Source organism: Pristis pectinata, chromosome 11 (assembly GCF_009764475.1).
Source record: "Pristis pectinata isolate sPriPec2 chromosome 11, sPriPec2.1.pri, whole genome shotgun sequence".
Lineage (NCBI taxonomy): Eukaryota > Metazoa > Chordata > Chondrichthyes > Rhinopristiformes > Pristidae > Pristis > Pristis pectinata.
In genome coordinates, this window is record NC_067415.1 from 74,108,462 (window position 1) to 74,135,905 (window position 27,444).

Consider the following 27,444-nt stretch of genomic DNA (forward strand, 5'->3'; position numbering starts at 1 on the left):
CTTAAATGTCTGGAACCATGCCCCGTAATCTGAATTCCCCCACAAGAGAAAATGTCAGTATCTTCCCTGACAATCCCCCTCAGAATCTTACATGTTTCAATAAGATTGCCTCACATTTTTCGAACCTCCAGGTTATAGAAACAAAGAGACAGTGGGCAACAGTGTAGAATGGTAATTTGCTGTCAAATCACAAACACAAAGAGAAATGAAGTCAGGGAAAATATAAGAAAAACACTTTAACAAAGCTTTTAATTTTAAGAATCTACAATGATAATTTACTGCCAGGAGGAATGAGATTCTACAACATAAATTGTTCCCATGCCAGAGAGATTGATTGTATTTTATTAACAATTGTTAAGTTATAATAAAGAATTCTTAAGATGTTAGTTGAGATTCTTTAATAAGTTTCTTTCTCTTTCTCTAAGTTTAATAAGTATTAGAGAAACTTTCTCTAATAAGTTTAATGAGTAATTAATGTGAAAATCTAGCAAGTTACAGATAACTCAGATTGTTCCTCTTTGTCCCTTGAACACAGTTGCCAACCTGCACATTAGCAGATGTCCACCTCATCAGTGTTATCATTTTTTATGGGAAGATTAGTTGGTTCAAATCAACTTAACTTCCCATATAAAATAAATTCTTTTTCAAGTTATCCACTGCCATGCAACAATTGAATTGTTTGTGTTCCCATTCTACTCAAAATTCAGTTAATGGACTGAACAAATGAGCTTCAGACTTTTAATTCAGAATGAAGGATTTGTTGAGAAATCTGTGACTCTATAATTGAGCTCCCTAATATCAAGCAGCAATCTGCCACCTGAGTTCTAATTTCATGCCTCTAAGATCTTCCACAGAGTTTATTAACATCTCTCATTTTTCATGTTTTATTTTCTTAAGAAATAACAGAAGACCATTCAGCCTATTGACTTTCCAGAGCATTCCTATCTGCCCCATTTCCCCTACTTATTGCCCTTTAACTTATTCTGTCTCACATGCCAATCATTTCCTCCCTCCCCACCCTTCCCAATTCTCCTAACAGTTACCTGCACCAGGGGTAATTTACAGAACCAATTAGATTAGATTAGATTATTGTCATATACACCAGGGTACAATTAAATTCCTTCCTTGCATGAAGCCCACAGAATAAGCAGTATACATGGTAATAATAAATGCAACAATAAATGGAATGGTGAGAACAAAACAGCAGGATGGTGCAAAGACTGCGGTGCAAAGACTGCAGTGCAAAAAGAAATGCTAAAGTGGCAGTAATAGAATAACCAAGAGAGGTAGAATTAAGAGTCTGAGAACATGACAGACCACAAGGAAGGGGCTGTGAAAGAGGTAATTGGATGTCTAATAGCAGTGGGGAAGAAGCTGTTCTTAAAACTGGTTCTCCAGGCTTTCAAGCACCTGTATCTCCTCCCACAAGGTAGAAGAGAGAAAAGGGGATTGCCAGGAAGATAGGCATCCTTGACGATACCATTAGCCTTCCTGAAGTAACGCTCCATGAAGGTGGACTGGATGGAAGGAAGTGATGAACCTGTGATGAACTGGGTTGTATTTACCACTCTCTGCAGGTTCCGTTGGTCCAGAGCAGAGCAGTTGTCATACCATCAGGATACTTTCAATAGCACATCTGTAGAAGTTTGAGAGAATCCTCATGGACATGCCGAATTTTCTTGGAGGCCCAAGAAAGTAAATACATTGATGCGCTTTCTTGATCACCACATCAATGTGAAGGGACCAGGTGAGGTTGCTAGTGATATGGATGCCAAGGAACATGAAGCTGTCGACCATCTCTACAGCAGCTCCGTTGATGAGGACAGAGTTGTGTTCAACCCCCACTTCCTTAGTTTGACAATTAACTCTTTCATCTTGCTGATGTTAAGGGTCACCATGATACAAGGTTTATGATCTCTTCCCTGTACTCTGTCTCATCATTGTTGTTGATAATTAACCTATGAATCAGTGCATCATTGGGATCTGGGGGGGGATCTGGAGTGCTAATGGGTTATAGCGAGAATGTGCAAACTCTCTATAGATGGCACCAGAAGTCAGGATCAAATCCAGGTCACTGGAATGGTGAGGCAGCAGCACTACCTGCTGTGCCGCTGTGTAGCCCTGGCCTTGGTACACTATGCTACATTTGAAGTGCGCTTCAAAATGAGAAAGTTTTGATGCTGATTGGATGCTACTTATCTTCAAAATCAGCTAATATGAAATAAAGCCGAGCTTTCTCCTCTGTTGCAAATTCTATGATCCTGAAGATTTGTAAAAGGTTGCTTAATGATTGGTTGAAATTGATCCATGAGAAAAAAAGTCCTTCTTAATCCTTGGAAAGCAAGAAAACCTAACAAAAACAGTAAAAAGTAAAGCAAGGGGCCCAGGGCTATGAGGGCTGGATAAAACCCACACCTGTTATGTGTTGGGCATGATTGGTGAAGAGAATCCTTACAGATGGTCCAAAGATTTTTCAATCTAACCTTTGTAAGAACTATACAGGCTTTCATTGAAATGATGAAAACCAACTACAGTCTTTGAAGAGTTTGTTGCTTCTCAGCTCTCGAGTGTGGTTGAAACTTTCAAAGCTAAATAACACTTTGAGAGTACTTGAAATCTAACATGCGTAGTTCTGTGCTTTATTACACTTTAAGTTGTTGAAAAAGAAATCAGCCCTGATTGAATAGTGAAGCAGTCTCGATGGGCTGAATGATCTAATTCTGCTTCTATATCTTTTATTCTTATAGCCTTATAGCCTTAAGGGAAAATTTACCTTGTGCATCAGAGCTAATGTATATCTACATATATAACAACATGCGGTAGTTTCTAGCAGCACTGCGAATAAAACATCATGCTATTTTTGTCCCTTTTCCCAAAATTCCTCTATAAACCAAACAGAATTCACAAATTTCCAGTTCTACTTCATGGTACCACCCTATACCTCATCTGTCAATGATTACCAAATATCCTCCCTAATCTTACCTCACTTTGGAAAAAAAAATCATTAACTTCTGAAATTAGATTATTTACACAAAGATTTTCAAACAGTATCATCTGAAAGTAGTTTTCTTAACTAGAAGTTGACTTGATGAATGGTAGTTCCAATATAAAAATTGATGTTTTTTAATCAATGAACATTCTCATTTCTCACCCGAGCCCTAGCTTCACAAGCATTCTATCAGTATTTTTCAAGATTCTCCACATTTATTATGCTTATTTTCCCTTTTGGACAACAATAACTTGCTCCTACTTTCTGTAGTTAGATTTTTCCCATGGTTGCATCCTATTTACTATGATTTCCAGTTCTTAATCAATTAACTTTCCCTTAGATATTCTGCTCCTTTCTTCCATCACTTATGCAAATTCCATAATGCACAATTGGAACAGTTGACAACAATTGATTTGTTTCATTTTAACTCAATTGGTGAAATTCTTGAAGTTGATTAAAAACGGGAAAAAGTGCTGGAAACACTCAGCAGATCATGCAGCATTTGTGGAAAGAGAAACAGAGTTCATATTTTAGGAGGAAGACCCTTTATCTGAACAGGGAAGGAGAGAAAACAAGTTAGTTTTGAGTTGTAGAAGAAAGTGAGAGAGGTGTAAAGAGCACAAATAAAATACTTCCGGTATTTCAGTATCTGCAGTTTTTATTTTAATTTTCTTTTTTGGAAGTGTTTCCATATGTGTATTTGCTAACACACTTCACAAACTTAAAATAATCCTTGCATATTTCAAAAGACACAAAATGATAAAAATGCTAATACCTATTTTGTCTCTTTGTCTGAATGTGTCTATCTATGAAAAGATCATTTTTGTTTACCAGATGTAAATTCACAAGACTAAAGATCCTGTAAACAGAACTTCCAATTATTGTGTTGACAAGACTTCAAGATATATCCATTTTATTGTTCCCTGATTCCCACAAAATAATTGGACACAAATTCCCAGTGCACACAAAAACAATGGAATAAAATGAAGTCATTTTATTTTAATGCGGGGAAGTATTTATATGCCTATCTAATACAGTAGAGCAGTTTTTAAGTGCATAATAAAATTAATAAAATATCATTAGATTTTGTTACAGAATTTTACTAGTGAAAGCAGAATTATTTGTGCAGCTGATTCACATATGAGCTCTTTTGTTGTTACATTGAAATGGACAAGAGACCTTTTGCCTGTAATGAACCTGTCTTGCCCACAGTCTGCATACTTGACCCTGGCTTGCATACATTTATTTCACTTTATTTAAAAGAAAACTACTGAGTATATTATTAATACTCTTCTATTATTATGAAGACAGAGTGTTAAAATGGCTCTGATCATCAGTAATGCAAGGAAACAGCATGCCCTGTTTGTAGCTCGTTAAGGAACTAATAAAATGTAAAATGAAACACAGCATGGCATTATTGTGCTAATTTTGCAAATACTCTACTCTAATATTCTTAGAGTTCCATCATTTACCTTAATGAATGGAAAATCATGAAAAGTATCTGTATAATTTCATGATGCTGGCAGACCAGATTCCCCACGAGCAATTGCTTTTGAAAGGTTGACTTTCATAACTTGAAGTCCATTTTGATTAGAAAATGATAATCATATAAAAAGAATTAAATTTTAACTTGGTTTCCCATTCCAAAGCTGCAAACCAGCTTACAGATCTCACAGTAATTGGTTTATCATCTGTGTACTTTAGTTATCATTATCTTAAGAATTAAATATCCTTTCTCCCACATTTTGACTTTGAAAGCATTTGAGTATCCAATTGGCTCAAAATGATTCAATGTTTTCTCTCTGTATTACTCAGCATGGACCAGTTGGACCGAAGGAACTGTTTCTATGCTGCTTATCTCTATTATTGTGCAAATTTATACTGATGGCACCAGATGAAGGGTATGATTTCAAACCTACCTTCCTTAGTGGAAATCAAGTAAGGAGTTAAAATCACCAGTAGGATTCACCTGGAATCACCCACACCTTAAGTCATCATGTCATCCTCTCTCAAACAGGTGAAAGACACATCACTGGAAATTAGTGGGCCCTCCATTTAAGTTTGCAGTTCAGCAGTTTCACCAAAGTTGATCAAAAAGAGGAATCATGCAGAAGCACATCAGTGAGATAGGCTGTATGGTTTTCCATTTGCTTTTGCAGTTGGACCAAGGAGCTCATGAGTCTTGCTTCAGGCTTCATCACACTAATGAGATCTGAATAGTTTGACATCAGCAAAATGTACAGTGCCCCCTGTCATTTCCAACCTTGAGGTAAATACATTTCAATGAGTTAAAATGTGCCACATTGTAACAACCTCAAGAAGCGAAGCAGATTAATTCCTGATTTCATTTCTTGACCTGAGAGCAGACTGGGAACCATTAGGGGCGAGGTAAGCAGATGGAACCAGATAGGGGAGAGGGGATCCGGTGGGTAAAATGTGTGGGGGGGGGGGGGGATAGGTGGATGGAACCAGGAAGGGGAGAGGGATGAAAATAGGTGATGTGGGGCGGGGGGTGGGTGAAATGGACGGGGAGATAAGGGAAAGGGGGCAAAAATAGGAGGGCTGGAGATGGATCGGAAGGAGAGAGAGGGAAGTGTGGGGGGAAGTACAAGAGGTAAGGGTTAGCTGAAATTGGAAAATTCAGTGTTCATACCATTGAGCTGTGTACTTCCCAAGCAGAATATGAGGTGTTGTTCCTCTAGTTTGTGTTGTGCCTCACTCTGGCAGTGGAGAAGATCAAGGGTGAACAAGTCGGTGTGTGAATGGAAAGGGGAGTTGAAATGTCATGCATCCAGAAGCTCAGGATGGCCACTGCAGACAAAGCTCAGGTGCTCTGCAAATCAGTCGCCTAGTCTGTGCTTGGAATCGCCGATGTAGAGGAAGTCACATCAGGACCACCAAACGTAACCTCAAGGTTGGAGGAGGTGCATGTGAATCTTTGCCTCACTTGAAAGCTGAGCAATTCACCTAACGTGTCTTTATTTAAGATAAGATATCTTTATTTGTCACGTGTACATCGAAACACACAGTGAAATGCACCTTTTGCGTAGAGTGTTCTGGGGGCAGCCTGCAAGTGTCGTCATGCTTCTGGCGCCAACATAGCATGCCCACAACTTCTTAACCCGTGCGTCTTTGGAATGTAGGAGAAACCAGAGCACCCAGAGGAATGATTGTATTCAGAAGTACTCCCTTGCAAGTTTGTATTTTATTTGATATACAATTGTGAAAGAGACAATGTCTGGCAATGAAGAAGTAATGGTGTAACCACATATGAGTATTGCCAGTAAACCGGTGAACACCTTAGACCACTCCACAAGCCCTCCATGACATTCTCAACTTACTGTTTGTTGCCCAGAATAAGAGGTCTTTGGGTTTTTCAGTAACACCACCAGACCACAACACATCAGACACCTTTGTGAGTTATAGCAACCATTCACCTAGGTTCCCTTCACCCTTAATTCCCAATTCTTGAGATAGCAAAGCAATTTACATTCCTGAGCCCAATGTCCTTATCCCAATGTCCTTGGACTGTGTGACTGCAGTGAGAAAATGACCTTTTGAAAGTCTTGCTTTGCTCAAGTATCCCAGCAAGTTTTGCCAAGTTGGTTAACAGTATACTTTTAAGTGAAACTCTTATAATTAGTGATTCTACACACTCAAGTCATCCTACATAGACTTGATTAACTTATAATGAGAATAATAAATGCTGGTGCTTACAGTTGATATGTTTCTAAAACCTATATCTGCACTAACCTATATCTAGGAACTATACTTAACGCTAACATTAACCATGTTTATTTATGTTGCCTAATTATATTGATCCAGAGAAGATTTTATACTTTTTTTTCACACCAATGCTTTTCAACACAATTTTTAACTGAAATATAGACAGGCAATTTCAATTGTGAAATTTATATTTTCACAATTGAACGTAATATGGAAACGTATCCCTGTTATCTTTTGTACAGTATACAGGTTTATCTGGAAGAATTTTGGTGGAAGTATGAAATAGACGGCATGGCTACAACACTTACCAAATGAAATGGGGTGAAGGCCTATTCACAACTAGTCCTCAGGCATTATCACCACAATGCCAGTTAACTTAAGGAATCAGGTATGTGTTCCAATGCTTCCCACTGGTCTGTTCAAACCAAGATAGATTAGGTATTAGATAGATCCACAGAAAGGGGTAAGGTGAACGGGAGTTGGGTGAGTGAAGGCCAGCAATGTTCAGATAACTTTACAGAAGTTTATTAGTCTTATATTCAATGACCTGCACCAGTTCCTTTAGGTGCCAATGATGCATCCCCTATGAGCTTGAAAAGCTACTGAAACATGTAGAGTGGATGCTGCCCAACTTTTATGTAATACCTGAGTGGATGTTGTTCAGTATGTGCTACGCCTATCTTATCATGTGGAAAGCAGTTAAAGACTCCCTTCAAGGCACTTGCCAGGGGTGCCTGAACATCATGTAAGTCAATATAGCATTAACTGTGCCTTGGTCACCCATGGATGAGATAAACTACACAGAATGAAACCCTTCATGCTCTTGTTTTTGCTCAGAAATTTAATTTCCACTGATGCCTTAAATAACTAAAGCAAGTAGAAAAGAACATGATAATTATAAACAGAAAAAACATTCTTCTGCACAACTTATGCTGCTCTTGACTTTTATTCCAGTAAATGGCTGTTATTTTCCACATTATATAACACATAAAATGCAATAATATTCTGATAATCCAACCTCAATTTAAATACAAAGGACCATAACACAAATACTATTACCTTGACTAGTCAGAAAATAGAAAAATCTTTTAACTCAATACATACAATCTTGATGAACTTTCTGACCATTAAATATTTAATGAAATAACAATTTTAATAGGTATCAAATAATCAAAAAATATAATTTTAATAGTAAATTTAATAAATATTAACAGCAATAAGTAACTGCAGAGAAGATTAAATTTAAGTGAACATTAATAAATACACCCAAAGGATTGAAGTACTAGTCATTCCATACGTTTAGTTTGACCTTATGTATATATAGTCATACAGCACAGAAACAGGCCCTTTCGCTAACTGGTCCCTGCTGAGAAAATGCCTCTCTATACTAATCCCATTTACCAGCACTTGTTTCGTATCCTTCCATGCCTTGATGGTTTAAGTTCTCATCTAAATACTTCTTAACTGTTGTGAAAGTACCTGCCTCTACCACCAGCTCTGACAGTGAGTTCCAGTTTCCACCCACCTTCAGTTCTTCCTCAGATCCCCAGTCATATTATATCACCAATGAAATTTATAATGTGGAATAGCTGTCCTTTCTGTAAAACTGCAACCACTTGCCTGGATGAGTGCACTCAAGAAGCTAGACACCTTACAGGACATAGCAGCCCCCAAGATAGGCACACCATCCACAACCATTCACTCACTCTACCACCAATGCACAGTAGCAGCAGTTTGTACCATCGACACGATGCACCACAGCAACTAACTCACCAGGACTCCTTAGACAACACCTTCCAAACCCACTACCTGTACCAGCTAGGACAAGGGCAGCAAAAACATGGGGACATCATCACCTGGAATTTGCCATCCAAATCACACACCATTCTGACTTGGGAATATATTGCCAGACCTTCACTGTTGTTGGGTCAAAATCCTGGATCTCCCTCCCTAACAGCATTGTGGGTATACCCACACCTCAAGGACTGCAGTGTTTCAAGAAGGCAGCTCACCATCACCTTCTCAAGGGAAATAAGGTATGGGTAATTACATGCTGGCTCAGCTTGCAAAGCCTACATTCCTTGAATGAATAAAAATAAAATCTATTGTGTTTGATTGGTGATTCTAGGATTTTAATGCAACAATAGTATAGGAGTGAAGATTTTGCAAATCTGTATGACATAGTCTGATTTAAACTTATTAATTATTTTAAAATGGGAAATAGAAACTCATGTGCTTTTGTTTACATTATATGTTTGCTATATTAGTAATTATATATAGCACCTCAATAACAATTTGCAAAAGATAAGACTAATTGGAAGATGTCACGTTTGCCACCTGTTCCAAGTCTGGTTGATAATTCCACTAAAGTCATTTTGCGGTGCTTGCAGGTGCTACTTGGAGGCAACCTGCACAATTTGGTCCCTGGAGTCTGTCTTTTTGAATCCTTTTTTCACTTACCTCAACTGGTCAAGTATCATTTGTTTGTGCTCACAGCCACAATTAATTTCTGTCATTCTATGTTTTTGTTTTGTAATGAAAAGTAGTTTTAGCATATATATTCACTTCAATAAGCACAAACTGTGGCCAAATCTGCAGCAAAAATACCTTTTAACCAAAACAAATCAACATTAAGAGGTCAGGTAGCTACAGCGTAAAGGCAATTCTGCATCCTTCACATATAAAGTTGACCAATTCCATATCCCAGTTGAGGAAACGTGGGGCTATGTGAATTAACCTTTGAAACAAGTATGAACTGAATGAAATAGGCCACCTGTTTCCTTTTCCGAACCCCTTTGGTCTGGTTGTCCATGAAATTTAGAAAACTAAAAGGAAATAACAACTGCAGTTTTACCAACTGTAGATCAGGCCCAAAGACCTTTGAAAATGTTAATGCTCAAACTATTGCAAAATTGAAATGAGTTCGCCAGCTGTTCATTATCAGCTCATCATTGTTGCTTTGTTCAATTTCTCATGGGTGTACTTTTTGTGTTATTAAGTAAGAGAGTTCAGAGTAAACCTTAGCAACTTGCAAGGAAGTTGCAGAATTGATCCCCTATACAAATGGGAATGTTCTCTTCTGGGTGATTTCTCTGAGAGACAAGTCACATGCCAAATCATTTGGAGTTAAAGAGATCTACAAAAGCAGCATGCAAGGAAACTGTGGACAGTTGTACAGATGAGATTGAACTTTGTCAAATTATTGCCAGCATAAATCGTATTCACAGTCAGAGTTGGAGACAAGTCTATGTGTGTTGAAGTTACAGTTGAAATGAAGTACAGAGGTTTTTTTTATTGCCTGGTATTTTCTGGTATTTTATATCGTCTAACTTTTGGTAGTTCCTTGAAATATCTTACAATATTTATAGTGTTTTTATTTGTCTTATTTCAAGTGTAGGATTTACTCAATTTTAATAAACTTTTCAAGAATTTCTGGATTTTGCTGCACTGTGAGCCTTAATTAGTGTTACCCACCTTGATTTGTTCAAGTCAAATTCAGAGGATAGGTGCAAGAGGCAATGAGCTACAAAATCAAAACTAGTCCTATGTTTTCAGTAATAGGATTTTATCTTGAAATTGGTGCATTGGAGTTGAAAACCAAAGGACTGCATTTTCAGCATCAACACGTAGCTATAGCTGCCTTGTGTGCCCAGCTTGAGTTTCCAGAAGGAGAAGTCTTTTACTGGCAAGCCACTCAACCCAATGCTGCTGAAAATTCTGGTGCCCACCAATTCCCCATTGGTCTCCCTTTGGCTCCCTGAATTATCAACTGTAAAAGCGAAAATCTGTATTTTTTGGGGGTCTCTGCCCCAGTTTCCTAATGAGTAATGTTAAAACTTCCTTCCTTTGAATGTGGGTTTACCTGATCCAATCCAGTATAAGGTCCCTGTCCCCTCTGACATGCCTGATCTTGCAAAAGAGTTCCTTCTTGGAAGGTCAAGTGGATTAAGTAGAAGTGGATGGAACATGAGGGCAGTGTGGAGACATTGAGGGGTTGATGATTGGGGGAATGATGTGGGTAATGAGGGAGATCAGTGGTGAGGTTGGGTGTGGGCAATTGGCTGACCGATTGTTTTTTGGATTTGGCCTTTGTGGAACCTCAATGTTTCCAAGTTAGTTGCCGTGTTTCCTAAGATTTTCTATATTTCAAGAGATTTTCATAAGATGTGGACTGCATTGGGATGGCCTCGCTTTGTAAAATGTGCTACTCAGATGTAACACATTCATTCATTCCTTCACATCAAATTCTGCAGCATCGTTTTCATTAACAATACAAGTTGAAGCAGATAAATACTATGTTCATCACTCTGCCTCGATTCTAATACATATAATATGTTGGTCATTATTTGTACGAAGAAGAATTATGTGATATTATCCTGCACTGATAATTTGAACCTGTATTCTTATCTACAATTCTTGCAATTCAGTTTGAAGTGAACCGTACCTCTCAAACCTGGGATATATACAGGCTGGAACAGCCAAGGCAGCACCCAAATAAGAATAGCTTCAGATAGCCTTCCAATTTACACATCAACCTGATTTAGAAATATATTGTTTTTTTATTATTATCAGAGTGTCAAAATCTTGGAACTCTCTACCTAACACCACTGAGGGAGTAATGCTATAGGGACAGGAGCAGATCAAGATTCACCACCACCATCTTACCCCCAAGAGTCAGAAATGGCCATCTTCCTTTACTATGCTGTATTTCTCAATAAGATCATCTCTCAGATACTTTCATTTGCAAATTTCTCAATTTTTCTTCTACATCTCAGATTTATGATTGCCACAATAAGCTGTAGCCATTAAACATCTGTAGATTGGTGAAATCAGGGCACAGTACTCAAAATGTGGTCCAGTCAGGTAACTGTTCAATTTGATGATTATTTCCTCTGATTTGTGCTTCGACATTTTTTTTCACATCCGAGCTGCTCTCATCTGTTCCTTCCAGTTTACTCTGACCATTTTGCATTCTGTTTCTTAGATCGAGTTATTTTTATAATTTAGGAAACGGTTCCAACATTGGGCCCTGTGACCTCACACTGTATCTTCCTCTCACCACGAAACACTGCCTCCAATGAGCACTCATTGTTTAGCCATTTCCTTATCCCTTACTCAGAATGAATGATGCTAGCTTTGAATTACACTATTAGCCTTTCATGTGAATCTATAAGTGAGTTTTTAAGTTGATAGCAACATTTAAGAGCAATTTAAATGGGCACAAGAAAAGGGGATGGAGAGACAGACCTCATGCAGGCAGATGGAATTATTTAAATTGGTATCATGGTCAGTCCAGACTTGATGGGCCAAAGGGCCTGTTTCTATGCTGTACTGTTTCGTGTTCTATCCTCCATGTCTCATAATTTATGAACTAAGCTTTCTGTCCCATAAACACATTCTACTCTAGTGGCACATCATCCACATTTACTATTTATCTTCCTTTCCTCATCACATGTAAGTTATTTTGGGTTGATGCCTGCATTAAAGATGCAATAGAAAATGACTGATGTTAAAAAAAAACTGGCTTTAAGTACCTACTGGAGAATAACATTTACAACTGAAAACATTATTTAGAATGAAACTCAGGGGGTTACTTTTCAAGATATAGTTTCATGTTCAGTCATGTATATGGACTTAAGGCAGAAGATTCATCCCATTAGCATCTACTGAGACATTTTAACTGCAAACATTCTGTGTAATAATGCATGCTAAATTAATCCAGATTATAATTTAAAGTACTCAGATGCAAACAAGGTGAAACTGTGTCAATATGCACAGCAATGTGTCTGCTGATTAGCAACATGTGGCACAAAGTACACAGGTGCTAGAGTGCAGAATACAGCACCCACAATCAATATATCACCAAAGGATAAAGCTTATAAAAGAAACATTATCTCCTAGTGATGTGGGTCAGTTTTTCAGTTCAGCAAACTTAGTTGGAGTTGGCTCTGGTATGTTTAGTTTGCCTGTGTGCAGGCATTCCCACAAGATAATCCATTTTCTCGGTCAGTTCTTTAACAACTAGTGAGGGACAAGTCCTTATTCCTGTTAGATGAAAATCCCTCTTAAACTTGCATTTTTATCTCACTTTCTGAATCAGTAAGCATTACTTTCTGTTGCTTTGTAGACAGAATCACGTACAAATAAATTCAGATTTGTTTCTCTATTGTTCTAACTTTCAAAATATGGATGATGCAATTTTTTCTAAAGTGAAATGATCAGTAAAAGCTAATGTAACCCCATTAAGGTGATCTTTATTTCTAGTTTCCAGTAGTTTGTAAATAGAAAAGAAAAATGGTCTTGTGATAATATTCAAACCTGCCATCTCTATATCAATACATTCATTTCTCCTGCCTTGAAGAAACCAAATGTGGATGCTGTTTCGGCCACTGGGGGAGGATAAGAAAACCCTGGAGCTATATTCCTTGTAAAACTGTATTTTAACTCAAAAATGCACTGGAGATATGATTACTGAGTCATCTCAGACAAAAGCATACAACTCAGTAACCATGAATATCTTACAGAAATTAATTCATGACATTTGTAGCTCCTATACTGATTCTGTAATTCATCCTAAATTATTCATAAACCTGTGGTGAATATTCAACTATCACTTTTCCAAAATGTTGTATTTATCTATTTTAACATTGTTGTCTTCTTTTCGGGAATTGATACTTACAAATGGTGTATTGACAACAAGGTGTTCTAATTGAAAAAATCCCAATTCCATATCTAATGCCAGATGAATGTACCATATCTAAGACATACAGTACAGATGCAGCATGATTTGATGTCAACGAACATAAACGAACAATGCAAAGATAATCTAAATTTGCATTACTAGGCGTGGCACAGTGGTGCAGCAGGTAATGCTGTTGTCTCACAGCTCCAGCAATCAGGATAGCAACATAATCCCTGGTGCTGACTGAGTGGAGTTTGCATGTTCCCTGCACATTCATTGGTTTCCTCTGGGTGTTCAGACCTCCTTTCACCTTCCCAATGTCGTGCTGGTTGGTTAATTAGCAACTGTAAAGTTGCTAATTGAGAGTAAGGGAGCAGTTACTACCCTTGTAAGAGAGAATAAGTTACAGGGAAAAGTGCGGAGGAATGGGGTGGGAGAGATTGTTCCAAAAGCCGGATGGATGTGATGAGCCAAAGGACCTCATTCTATGCCATAAGGAAATATATGAAATGATCCTCCAGGCAGCTGTAAAACGTGAAAGTCAAACTTCTTTGAGGAACTGGACAGTTACCTTGGTAAGTTGCTTGAGGGCATCCTTGAATATAATTTTCTGGAAGTGGTACAGACTCAGTGGGCTGTATGCACTCCTTCTGTACAAATAACAACCCACGATTCTGTAATTTGAGAGATAACTGTCAGTCAGTATATTTGATATAATATGCTCTCCATAAGTTTCATTAAATTTTGACAAGTTTTCACCGGCAATTTGCTGAAAAGATTAGGAAATGAATGATATATAAATGAAGTTACAAACAGGTGAACCGAGCATGGACATTTCTAGTCAATCAACCAATTTCATTTTTCAGAGTTTTACAGAACTTCCAAAAAAATGTTCTCTTGTTACATTGATGAGTGGAAGTATGACTCACCAAAACCTGTTACAGCCCCTATCATTAAATTTAAGCTCTACGTATTTAAATTTAGAACTTCTAAATAACTGCTGAGATAAAGTGATTTATATGTCAATGAACCTGGAGCTTAGACAATGGCCAGAGATCATAATTACTTACAACAACTTAAAGTACTGGAAACACTCAGCAGATCAAACAGCATCTGTGGAAAGAGAAATAGAGTTAACATTTCACATCGAAGACCTTTGACTGGTTGCATCATGGTCTGGTACAGCAATTCGAATGCGCAGGAATGTAAGAAGCTCCAGAGAGTTGTGGACTCAGCCCAATACATCACAGGCACATCCCTTCCCATCAGAAGTATCTACAGGAGAAACTGCCTCAAAAAGGCAACATCCATCATCAGAGATCCCCACCATCTCAGCCATGGCATCTTCTCGCAACTACCATCAAGCAGGAGGTACAGAAGCCTGAAGTCCCACACCAGTGGGTTCAAGAACTGCTACTTCCCTTCAATCATTCGGTTCCTGAACCAACCGGCAGAACTCTAATCACTACAGTTTAACAACACTATGACCACTTTGATGACTTTGCACTAAAATGGACTTTGTTTTTTTTGTTATAATTGTGTTCTTCCTTGTAAAATGTGTATAATTTATGTTTAATTTATATTTATCTTGTGAGGGTATAAGATGATGAGAGGTATTGATCGGGTGGATAGTCAGAGGCTTTTCCCCAGGGCTGAAATGGTGGCCACAAGAGGACATAGGTTTAAGGTGCTGGGAGTAGATATAGAGGAGATGTCAGGGGTAAGTTTTTTACTCAGAGAGTGGTGAGTGCGTGGAATGGGCTGCCGGAAACAGTGGTGGAGGCGGATACGATAGGGTCTTTCAAGAGACTGTTGGATAGGTACATGGAGCTGAGAAAGATAGAGGGCTATGGGTAAGCCTAGTAATTTCTAGGGTAGAGAAATGTCTGGCACAGCTTTGTGGGCTGAAGGGCCTGAATTGTGCTGTAGGTTTTCTATGTTCTATGTTCTATGTTTCTATGTTCTATGAATGTTGCTTATATGATGCTATGTGACTGTGATGCTGCTGCAAGTAAGTTTTTCATTGCACCCATACATACATGCACCTGTGCATATGACAATAAACTTGACTTTGACTTTGACAGCATTTTCTGTTTTTATTTCAGGTTTACAAGATCAGCAGGGTTTTTTTTCACAGTAATTACATACCTTTTGTCAGTCTTCAGATTGTTAAGAGAAACCAATCGTTCGAAGATAGCATTGATTGTTTATTAGGAATTTATTCTTGTAAATAGAAGAAAATTGGTTTTCTCAGTCGGTCTACTGGTGACATCCTGATGAAGGAGGAAGGCAAATAATAGCATATCCATTTCCTGCCATCAGAAGTTACAAAAAGAAGACAAAATCCATGTTCAGGATCAGTCAGTTAGAATGGTCTTTTTAAAGAAAGATTTAAAGGATTTACTGTGAGCACCAGTGAACTTTGGTCAGTTTAAATGGTGGACAAACCAAAGGTTGTATTCATCAGAACTTAAAAACTAGGACATGAAAACACAAGAGCAATAGCACTAACCAAGAGTAAGGGAATTTGGGTTGATGTTGTAATTATTTCTGTAAGGAGTGAACGTGATGGTCATGGAACAGACTTTACAAAATTTCTTCCTGTAGAGAGTTGCATCTGGCCTTGTCTTGGTAAGAGATGAGCATATTTTCTCTTGTGAAATGAATGGGGGAGGTAGGGGGTAGCATTCCATCATCAATGGCTTGCCCTTGACCTATAGAAATAGCCATGACTGTTCATTGTATTCTGTTTCCATAATTCAGCTCACCCACCAATGAACTGAAACAAATCTAAAGCATATCTAACATTTGGAAAAAAATATGATATATTTCTTATTTGTCCATTCCATCTCTTTGCTATTCAAAACTGCCCACCATTTCAGGACATGGTTATTAAAAGGATGAAGGATCCTTATGTAGGAGGCAGGCATTCTTAAGCATCTTAAATGTTGGAAAGTCAAGTCTAACTATTCTTTTTTATCATAAGGCTCATCAGAGAAATTTGCTTTAGTTTCTTTACTGATTTAATGGAATGGAAAGATGAACTTTTAATAGCAGTGGGGGTAGATGGAATTAAACCTTCAACCAAAGAGTAATGAGGAGTCAATCACTGTCCTCCTTTGATATTCTGTGACAGAGCAGGAGACAGACCTCAAATGCCAGTCCAAAGATGGAAACAACAGGTCAGCTTGCTCAGAGTAACAAGGGAACATGCCACACTTTTAATCAACAGAATGGAAACAGTTTGTTTCACTTCATATTTGCAAACATAACCGTAGTGAAAAAAGGTTAAAATACCACAAATGATGGTGTAGTATGAAAGTCCATGGCTGTCAAATGACAGTGACAACACTGACCCCTCTGGTCGGATGATAGCATTGTTCATCGGGTCGGAAGTGACACCACTGTCAATAAAAGGTTTGGCTCCACCCCACCCATCAGGTGCAAGCATAGGGATTGGCCTTGGAGAGCACCTTTGTTCCTGGGTCTGCCTGATCATTGGCCTTGGTAAACACCTTTGTCTTTGACCCATAAACCATTGGCCTGTTTGAATTACCTGAGTTAGATCCACCCAGCTCTCCAGCCCTATAAAAGATGCAGCACGTGTGTAACCCTTTCTTTTTGCCGATTGTTGCCAGGGTTGAGACCACAAGTGAGAGGGCGCACTTCCACAGGGGGTCTAGGAGCGTCCTAAGTAGATTCCCAGTAGCGTAGAGCCGTTGTTTGTCCAGATTCAGGGAGTTCAGACAACGTATTTGTTCATTCCCTGATCATTTGTAATAGCTCATTGCGCGCACGAGTGTGTGTGCGCACTTCACCCCTGTTGCGACTCCCCTCACGTTTCATGATTACCCGCGTGCGCGTGTGCGAGTGTGCATTTGTTCCTTTCCATTCTGTTCCCGTGTCTGTCTTTGTAAATAAAATTCTCCTTTTTAAAGTACAAAGACTGTGTGTCCAGATACCTCTATCTTTGAGATCCAAAAGAACCTTTCTCATAACAGATGGAAAACCAGAATCAAACAGAAAATGTTAAAAGGATATGTTTAAGAAATTGATAAGCATTGAAATGTAATAGAGCATCCAAAACATGTATTAAAATGCATATAAGCAAAATTATGTACAATAGTTGTTTACCAAATTAAACTCCATCTATGAAATATTGTATTTGCCAGAACTATTTCTCATCCATAGCAAATGTCAAGAATCTGTTTAATCAGTTCCTCAATGAAGCTGGTTGCATGTTTATATCCTACTGCATGGGTAAAATAGGTGTTATTTTTATATGTTAGTTGAAAGCAAATTTGATGATGAATTTACATCATTCTATAGGGATTCATGCAGCTAAAGTAATCATCTTCTTCCTTTCCCTCTTTTTCTTCTTCTTAGGAAGTCCCCTGATATTGAGGATGATTTGTGTCCACTGGGTTTTGTGGATGCACATTAAAAACACAATGATGCTGGAGGAACTCAGCAGGCCAGGCAGCATCCGTGGAGAAAAGCAGGCAGTCAACGTTTCGGGTCAGGACCCTTCTTCAGGACTGAAAATAGGAAAAGGGGAAGCCCAATATATAGGCGGGAAAAGCAGAGCAGTGATAGATGGACAAAAGAGGGAAGGCAGGTGTACAAGTGACTAATAAGGGCAATTATGGAACCATAGATTGTAGCATGAATGGGACAGGGCAGATGGGTGGGTAGTTTGTGAGGTGATGCATTCCCTTCCACCATTTATGCCAGGCTTCTGTGCAATGATGAAGCATAGCCTTGAGGTCCTCAATGCCATTTCAGAGTTCTCCTTCTCCAATTTGACCAGACATGGGCGAGGAGGATGTTACACTTATTCAGGGAAGCTATGAGCACATTTTATATTAAAGGTCTTTAGTTATGCTCTTCCTCATGAGTGGAAATATTTTCTCTGAATCCATTGTGAATATATTTAATAATTTAAAAGGCCTCAATTAGGTCATCCCTGAGATTTGTTTTTTTCATAAGTAAAGAGACCCAGAATGTTCATCCTTTCCTAATAAATATTTCTGATATTATCCTTGTGAATCATTGAAAACAAAGCAGTAACTTAAAAACAATTGAAGAACCCCTGTCACCATTTAACATAAACTGGTGACATTTCAGACAGTCAGTCATTATGATAGTGTGCAGCTATTTTTTACGCAAAAGGCTTGAATTTTTCAGTTTTTATTTTTGGTTCAGTGCAGGGGTGTTTTATTTCATTTTTCAATGGCATTGAGCAAAATAGGATATTCCCAGTCATTAAAGATATAGTGTTGCCTCCATGAAGTATAACAATATTAAAATCTGTAAAAAAACATTGAAACATTCACATTCAAAGTCATAGGAAGTTTTTTTTTAAATTTACAGGTCACCATTATCATTTACCAACTCTTCCTACAAACAAGTTAGATAGATTAGTGACCTACATGTGTATTTTGAAAACCACATATGCCATTCTTAAAGTGAATGAAAGTGTAAATCTGAAGACATAAGAGGCCGCAGATGCTGGACTACAAAGCAACAATCTGCTGGAGGAACTCAGTGGGTCGAGCAACATCTGTGGTGGGAAACGAATTGTCAATATTTCAGGTTGAAACCCTGCATCAGGACAGGACAGACTGTAAATTTCATGTGTTTGACTCTTATTTAAAAACAAAATATTTTTTCCAAGAGGCTTTTGTGGCTGTTTTTCAGTTTTAATCAGTTAAAAATGAAAAATTCAAATCCTATGAAGTTCTAATAATTCCTGTCAGTGTGTTGAAATAGTAATAATGGCTGGTTAAACTGCATAAACTGCTAGTCAAAGAAGAATGAATGAATCTCAAATTCTGAATTCTTTAAACATCACAATAAAATGGCAAAGGAACTTAACATTCTAAGGAAAAGCATGCTGTTGATGTCATTTAGAAAGTGGTATAATTAGAGCATCAAAGATATTGATAGTCATAGAAATAGCAGAGAATAAAGAATGGTATTCAAAATGAATATAATGAGAGTTTAACCGGAGTCAAGTACTTATGCACTTAGTGAATGTTCCAGTGCACTTTATGCCGGAAAAGGGGGATTTCAAGTTAATTAAAAGACCTGGCTTTTGATTTATGCTCTGATCTTCGCTCTGATCTTGAATGCTACATAAACCATTTATATCAGTGTGTTAGCTCAGTACATTTTTATAGTAATGATGGTATTGCTTTGCAAAACATTTAATTATTATTTTATAGCAAGCTGTTAAAGTGTAGTGAATTTTTTTCTTGTTTAGCAAGTCAAAATGCAGATTTTATGTGGGAAGTTGTCCTTGCACATCTTGTGTAACACATCATTATCATCATCTCTTTTTAAGGAAGGACTTTATGAGTTCATTACAGTTAAGCAACTGTTCACTCACCACTTTGCTTTATACACTTTGGTTTGGTTGCAGTACATTTCTACTGGGGCAGATTGTCTGCTGCCCTGAGATTACAGGCTGGCTGCAGTTTGACCACACTGTTCCTTCCACCATTGTCTTGGACACAGTCTTATGCTTAGTATCCAACTCCCAGCCTTGTGTAACACAGTGTAGAGTGGCTGGCTGCACCTCCAGAAAGGCTATGACAGCTAGTGGTGCCCTGTTATTACTCTCATGGCTGTCACTGTATGTAAGAGACTCGGGAACTGATAATAAATACAACAAAATTGATATTATGGAAATGAAATTTTATCTTTCAATGTTAAACAGTAAAAATGCTCACCAACACTTAAAAACAACTAAATATATTTTAACAAGCACAGAGCAGGGTATGTTTATTCATTTCTGAGCATCATGGTTGTCTCATTGATTTCCATGGGACTGCTGAACTTGCATCAGGTCTAACCTGACAAGGTGGAGCGGGAAGTTTCCCCACCTGAGTACTGGCAAGACCATGTCTGTTCATACCATCCCATTAGACTCCATGAGGAATCAACTGGAAAACCACAGGATTAGCCAGCAGCTCAAGCAGCACAGCAGAAGGTACAGCTGTTGGCTTGACCTGCACTAACATGGGATTTCAGGGCTTTTGGAAAGAAGCTCATGTAAGCTTGAGAGAAGTGCTGGCGATCTCGTGGAAAATCAGCCCCTTCACTTTTAAAATTTCATTTATGCAAGCAATTCTGTTCAGTTCTTTGCACTGCCAAGTTTTGCTCACAATCATTCTGTCACTATTTGAATTGTCAATGGTTTCTGCTGGGCTGCTGTGTAATCCTATGCATGGGTTCAAGGCTCTCAGTGCCAACCCAAATGCTTCTTCTCCAATTTGACAGGTCATTGGCCAAGGATTCCTGTGGCTTGGTGGAGACGTTACACCTTCTCTAGGAGGTTTTGGGAATATCTTGCATCTTTACCTCTGTCCACCTGATAACTTCTTTTGTGACAGAATTTTTATTGGAACCAATAAATATAACTAAAGCCTTGGTTCTGGGGGATGTTTGCTTGGGAGAGGACGCTGATGTTGGCTTGCTTATTCTACAGTGGATCTGGGAGATTTTATTGAAACAGCAGTGGTGGTGTTTCTCCATTGTCACTCTGAAGTGTTTGGTGTGAGTAATTCAAGAGTCAGAAGCCTGCAAGAGGGCAGGAATCCCTGCTGCTGGGAAGACCATGAGCTTTGTTTTGGGTTTAAGGTCTTAATCTTCAAGCATTCTATACTTTAGGCAACCAAAAGCTGTGCTGGTACACTGAATGTGATGGTGAACTTCATTATGAATGTCTCTTCAATGAGGGGTGGCTCCCAAGGTTTAGGGCTAACATATTGACATGAATTGAGGACTGGTTAAAGCACATAAGTAGTTAAAGCTGTGTTGATTATTTGCATTTAAAGTAAATAGGTACTTAAGGATAAGATTCAAGTTTGGAAAGATAAAAATAAGCCCAGACAACAAAATACTGTTCAGCTCTTTCTCTGCTGCATTGTACTTGAATCTAAACTAATAAATACTTCTGGAGTCATTGAGCAATTTCTCAGATCTTTGTTTTAAATTTTACCTTTGACTGATTTTGACCCAAAGAAATTGAAGGACTTTTACTGCCAAGGCTACTTAATTCATTCCCTGTCATAGGACAGAGCCATGGACAGAGCTTATATCATCTATGAAGAGAAAAGTCTTGCTGCACTAACGGGTCTCTTTCACGCTTCTTACTTTCTTATGCTCATATGAATTATAGAAGATTTAGACAATTTAACAGCTGGCAGATGATCCTTGAAATCTTGCATGATTTAGCACTGAAAAGCTTTGAAACGCTAAACCTGGAATAAGAAAAGTAAAGCCAATTCTGCACCATTTATAATAAGTAAGATAACAGAACTGTGCCACAATTCTTGGTCCATTAAAGCATCAGATAACATAAGCAACACTCAAGCATTTCCAAGAAACATTGGTAAGAATTCTTAGAGAATTTTTCTGGATGGACCAATAGTCATAGAGTTGTACAGCACAGTAAAGGGCTCTTATGCTTGCAATATCCATGGCAAACTTTCTGCCCATCTATACTAATCCTATTTTCCCCATTAGGTCCATATCCTTCCATGCCTTGCCCATTTAAGTGTCTGTCAAAATGTCTCTTAAATATAGTGATCGTATCTGACTCCAGCACTTCCTCGAGCAGCATTCCAGATATACAGTATACCATTCTCTGTATAAACACTTTTCTTTCCTTTCTTTCACTTTAAACCTCTAGTATTTGACACCACTACCAAAGTTTCTAATTATGTCTATGCCTCATATAACTTTATAAACCTCTGTCAGGTCATTCCCTCTGCCTTCTTTGCTCCAGGAAAAACAAACCAAGCCTGTCCAATCTCTCTCTATAACTAAAGTCCTCCAATCGAGGGAACATCCTGGTGAATCTCCTTTATACTCTTTCCAGCACAGTCACATTCTTCCTATAGTGTGGCAATCAGAACTGCACACCATACTCCAAGTGCAGTCCAACCAGTATTTTGTAAAGTTGTAACATAACCTCCAACTTTTGTATTCTGTGCCCCAACCCGTGAAGGCAAGTATGCCAAATGTCTTCTTCACTGTCAGGGAACTATGGACTTGAACCCTGAGGTCCCTCTGTTCAGCAAAATTCCTTAGTACCTTACCATTTACTGTATATGCACTGTATATGTATTGTTGGCATAATCTCAGATGGCGATGAGGAGGTGTACAGGAGTGAGGTAGATCAGCTGGCTGAGTGGTGTCACAACAACAAACTTGCACTCACCGACAGCAAGACCAAGGAATTGATTGTGGACCAGGAAGGGGAAGTCAGGAGAGCACACACCAGTCCTCACTGAGGGGTCAGCAGTGGAAAGGGTGAGCAGCTTCAAGTTCCTGTGCGTCAACATCTCAGAGGATCTACCCTGGGCCCAACACATTGATGCAATCGTGAAGAAGGCACGTCAGTGGTTCTACTTCATTTGGAGTTTGAGGAGATTTGGTATGTCACCAAAGACTTTTGCAAATTCCTACAGATGTACGGTGGAGAGCTTTCTGACTGGTTTCATCACCGTCTGGTATGGAGGCTCCAACGTGCAGGATCATAAGAGGCTGCAAATGGTTGTAGACTCAGCCAGCTCCATCACAGGCACAACTCTCCCACCATCAAGGTCATCATCAAGAGGCGGTGTGTCAAGAAGGTGGCATCCATCATTAAGGACCCTCACTATCTGGGACATGCCCTCTTCTCATTATTATCATCTGGGAGGAGGTACAGGAGCCTGAAGACCCACATTAAGAACAGCTTCTTCCCCTCCACCATCAGATCTCTAAATGGTCGATGAACTCATGAACTCTACCTCATTGTTCCTCTTTTGCACTATTTAGTTATTTTTGTAACTTATAGTACTGCTGCTGCAAAACAAAATAATTCACAACATATGTCAGTGAAAATGAACCTGATTCTGATTCCTTGTTTGACTTCCCAAAATGCATCACCTTGCACTTGTTGAGATTAAATTCTATCTGGCCACACTCCGCCCGACGTCCATCTGATCTGTATCCTGCTGTAGCCTTAGACAACCTTCCTTGCAATCCAGAACACCTCCAATTTTCATATCATCTGCAAATTTATGAATCATGCCTCCTAAATTCTCATTGAAGTGTTAATATATACCGCAAGCAACAAGGGTCCCAGCTTTTTTCCCTGTAATACACCACTGGTCACAGACATCCAATAAGGAAAGTATCCTTCCACCCTACCCTTTCACCAAAATATAAGTTCTGAATTTTTCCAAGTGAATCCAAAAATATGCTCCTGCCACTGTTTCTAAGTGCATGCAATCCTTCATGACATTCATAGATGATAATATCTGAGCAGGGGAAAGACAACTTAAAATGTTAAGCTTTGACAAAGGGTCGAGAGTTGAAAAATGAACTTGTCTGCTTTTTCTACAGATAATAACTGGTTAGTTGAATGATTCTGACATGTTCTGTTTACGAACTAGTCTCCAGGAGCTTTCTCATTTGGCTTGGGAAGTTAGAGAAGCATCTCCAACCTGTTTTCTGAATTGGCAAGAGAGATTATTTTCTGTTGATGCAGAAGTTTTATTGCTTAAGCCCATTTTTCAGATACTGGAATGGCATTAGTGATGTGCATTCACATTTTTGAGGTGAAACACGAGGGCAAATGGTGCCCCTAGTGAAAGCCCTCCAAAACCCCAGCTCCAATAGGGTTATGTTATGCAAGCATGCCTGAAACCTGTTGCCTCTGGTTGTATGTTACTTTGTAATATAAGAGAAAGAGAAGTATTATCTTGAGTATCATGCAACGTTTGGATAATGTGGCTGTCATGGTTGAATTGCAGCATAGAAGTAACGGGCCAAAATGCCCTCCATCCTGTAAAGAAATATGGGGGGAAAATGGTCAATAGAAAATAGTCTTTATCCATGATTGGTAGGAGGAGGGGCAAAGACCCTTCCAAGTACCCTCTCACTTAACCATGGACTTCAGCATGAGGAAAGTAGACCACAGGACCTGGATGTAGCACTGTGTATAGTTCAGTATCTCACCTGTCTCATCATTGTCAATGAATGCAAACAAACTTAGACACAGAGCAGTCACCCCCATTATTTACTGGCCAACAGACTCTGTCAATCAGAACTCATAACTAACATACACACCTGCACCTTCACCATTGCAATATTCACACTCATACCTTAAAGTACTACTTCATGTAAAACAATCCTTCAAACCACTTTGCTTGTTTCATTGTATTTTTCATTGGAATCAAATTTCCTTGTTTGTGTGGAACTACAGAAAAGTGTGGATATATGCATCATCATATTGCAAAAGTTACAGCAGTGAATTTTGAAGAGATTTGTTCCTCGCTAATATAGATGAAGTGGAACTGGGGTTCTGCCTGCTCTCTGCTCTATAGGTTGGCTTGTTAATTGTTATGGGTTACTTTAAACAACTGTATTATATGTTCTTGAAAATGCTGAACTTTAATGATCCTGCCACATTTGAGTGTATTTTCCAAATGGTACAACTTATGCTGCAAAAGATACATCCTTCCAGATTCAACATTGAATTTCAGATAATTAATATTTCCATTTTGGTTTATTTCAAATTTCCAACTTTCACTTCATCTTCCTCTGATAATTTCAAGTCATCATTCTGCATTTAACCTGCCTCCATACTGGTCAAATGTGCCTTTACTTGCTCTTGTTATCTACTTTCACCTTGTGCTATCCTCTATTTTCTCATTTAATCTCTCTTTTTCTCAACTCTTACCGTGTAGATTTGATTTTCATTTGTTTTCCTCCTTCCCTCATTCCTTTCTTAAAAGTTTTATCTCCAACCTTTCCCAGTTCTAATGAAAGGTCACTGACCTGAAATGTTAAGTCTGTTTCTCTCTTCATTGTTGCTGCCTTACTTGCTGAGTATTCCACAGCCGTTTTGAAATCTACTTCTAAAACACAAACAGTCCATGCCAGCAATCCCATCCCCATGCAACCTTGCAACTTATTCACTTCAACATACACAGAACTTGCTCTTTTTTGATTATTTTTCTGCTTACCAACACCGAGACAACTTTTTTTACAGTAGCCAATTAGCCTACCAGGATGGCTTTGGGAAATGGGAGGTAACCAGAACACCAGGTGGAAACCTTTATGGTCACAGGGAGAATGGACAAACTTCACACAGGCAGCATCCAAGATCAGGATCAAACCTGGGTCCCTGGAGCAGCGAGGCTACAACATTAACTTCTGCTCCATTGTACCACCCTTGTACTTGCTGTCATGCTTAAAGTTTGCCATAAGTTTTGCACCTCATGAAAAACACAGTGGTGCAAAACTTCCATTCTGAATGCGGCATCTAAGCCATTACTTACTTAAGCATCCCAGCAGAAATCAGTATCTCTGTCGTGATCACATATGTATGCGGGCAGTCTGATCTTCTGCTTGCTTCCTGCAGCATGTTTTTACCCCACTGCTTCAACAGTGGAATCCCTGTTGAGTCCAGCATAACAGTACATGTCTGATCACAATTAAACAATTCAAACCAAATATATGCAGTTACTTTTTTAGTCTATAGATTATCAACAATTCTACTAAGCAATAGGATAAAATTCTTTGTAGCCTATTAGAACTTAGAGACTCGATAAACTTGGGTTCAGTTGTACTGAATTAATAGACTTCAACATCTAAATGGCATATCTGACTGTGACCAGAATTCTGGAGTAATCTCATCTCTAACTGCTACATAAAGTTGTTTAAATCTCTTGATCAACTATAGCCATCTTTCATGGACTTGCTGAACAGCTCCATTTATTTTTTTGGAGTGCAACTTCTGTCTGCTGTATAATGCATATTTTATTTTACATCAAAATGCAGATATTTTGACTGATAATTTGGATTACCACTCAACTGAGATCTGCTAATGTGCTTTTAACCTCTTCCCTTTCCTCTTATCTTGTGAGGATCATATTGTAATCGCTGCTGTCACATATTAATGAATTCATATCACTCTCATCAAATGCCTTCAATTTTCCAGGGTTCCCTTGGCTTTATTCCTGAGGGAGAAGTGCTGAGCTAAACTCAACACCTCCCTCTGGTGGTTTCAGTGACCTCAAGAACCACCCTGGGACAAGCTTACCACACAATGAATAATGAAGTTGTAACAATCATCTATAATGAACATAATGAACATGTATGCCATGTTGTTACATTTAGGATGTAGAAGAAACTCTCTCAGCATGGCATTTTACAAATTTGAATTTGTTGAACAGCATTTTAGTGAGCCATAACTATGCTTGATGACACGATTGAAGAACTTGCTCTTATATTTTGGGATATTTGTGGAATTGCTTCCAAAATCACATTGTATACAAAATTATGGTACACTGAATGATGGTGAAGTCATGCTTTTGAAGGTGCTCTTCAAGTTGACTACCATTTTGTAACATGTTGGATTTCTATAGCCAATACATTCTTCTAAAGCAATAAAAAAGAGAAACTGAGTTTTCAGTACACTTTACATGTCGCACCTCAATCTCCCTTGCAGAGAAGGCAGAGAAAACTAAGAAACAGTGGAAAGCAATTATGCCTCTGAAGTATTTTCAAGACTAGTTATTGAAAAAAGATTGAAGTGTAACTTATTCCTGAAACACGGAATCACTGAGTTCAAAACTTTCTGTTGCACTTATGATTCCTATGGCACTGAATAATTAACAAACTTTTAATGAAAATTAGAATAGAATTGGGCCAAGAAAGAGTGTTTGCTTCATATCAGGATATTCTTTTCCTGGGTAACTACTAGTAATGTGAAGAAACTAAACTTTCCTCCTGACCTCAAAACTGATGAAACAAAATGACATTTTTTTTCATCTTGACATGTTACATTAGAGAAATTGTCTTCCTCTGATCATTGTTAGCCTGTCCCAGGGATAGTACCCTTGCCTTAGATGCAGAAGTTTTTGGCTTCAAAACCCATCCCAAGGACCTGAGCACATAATCTATGTTGACACTTCAGTGCAGTCCTGAATACTTCATTGTTACAAATGCTGTCTTTCAGATGAGACATTAGTTTAATAAGGTC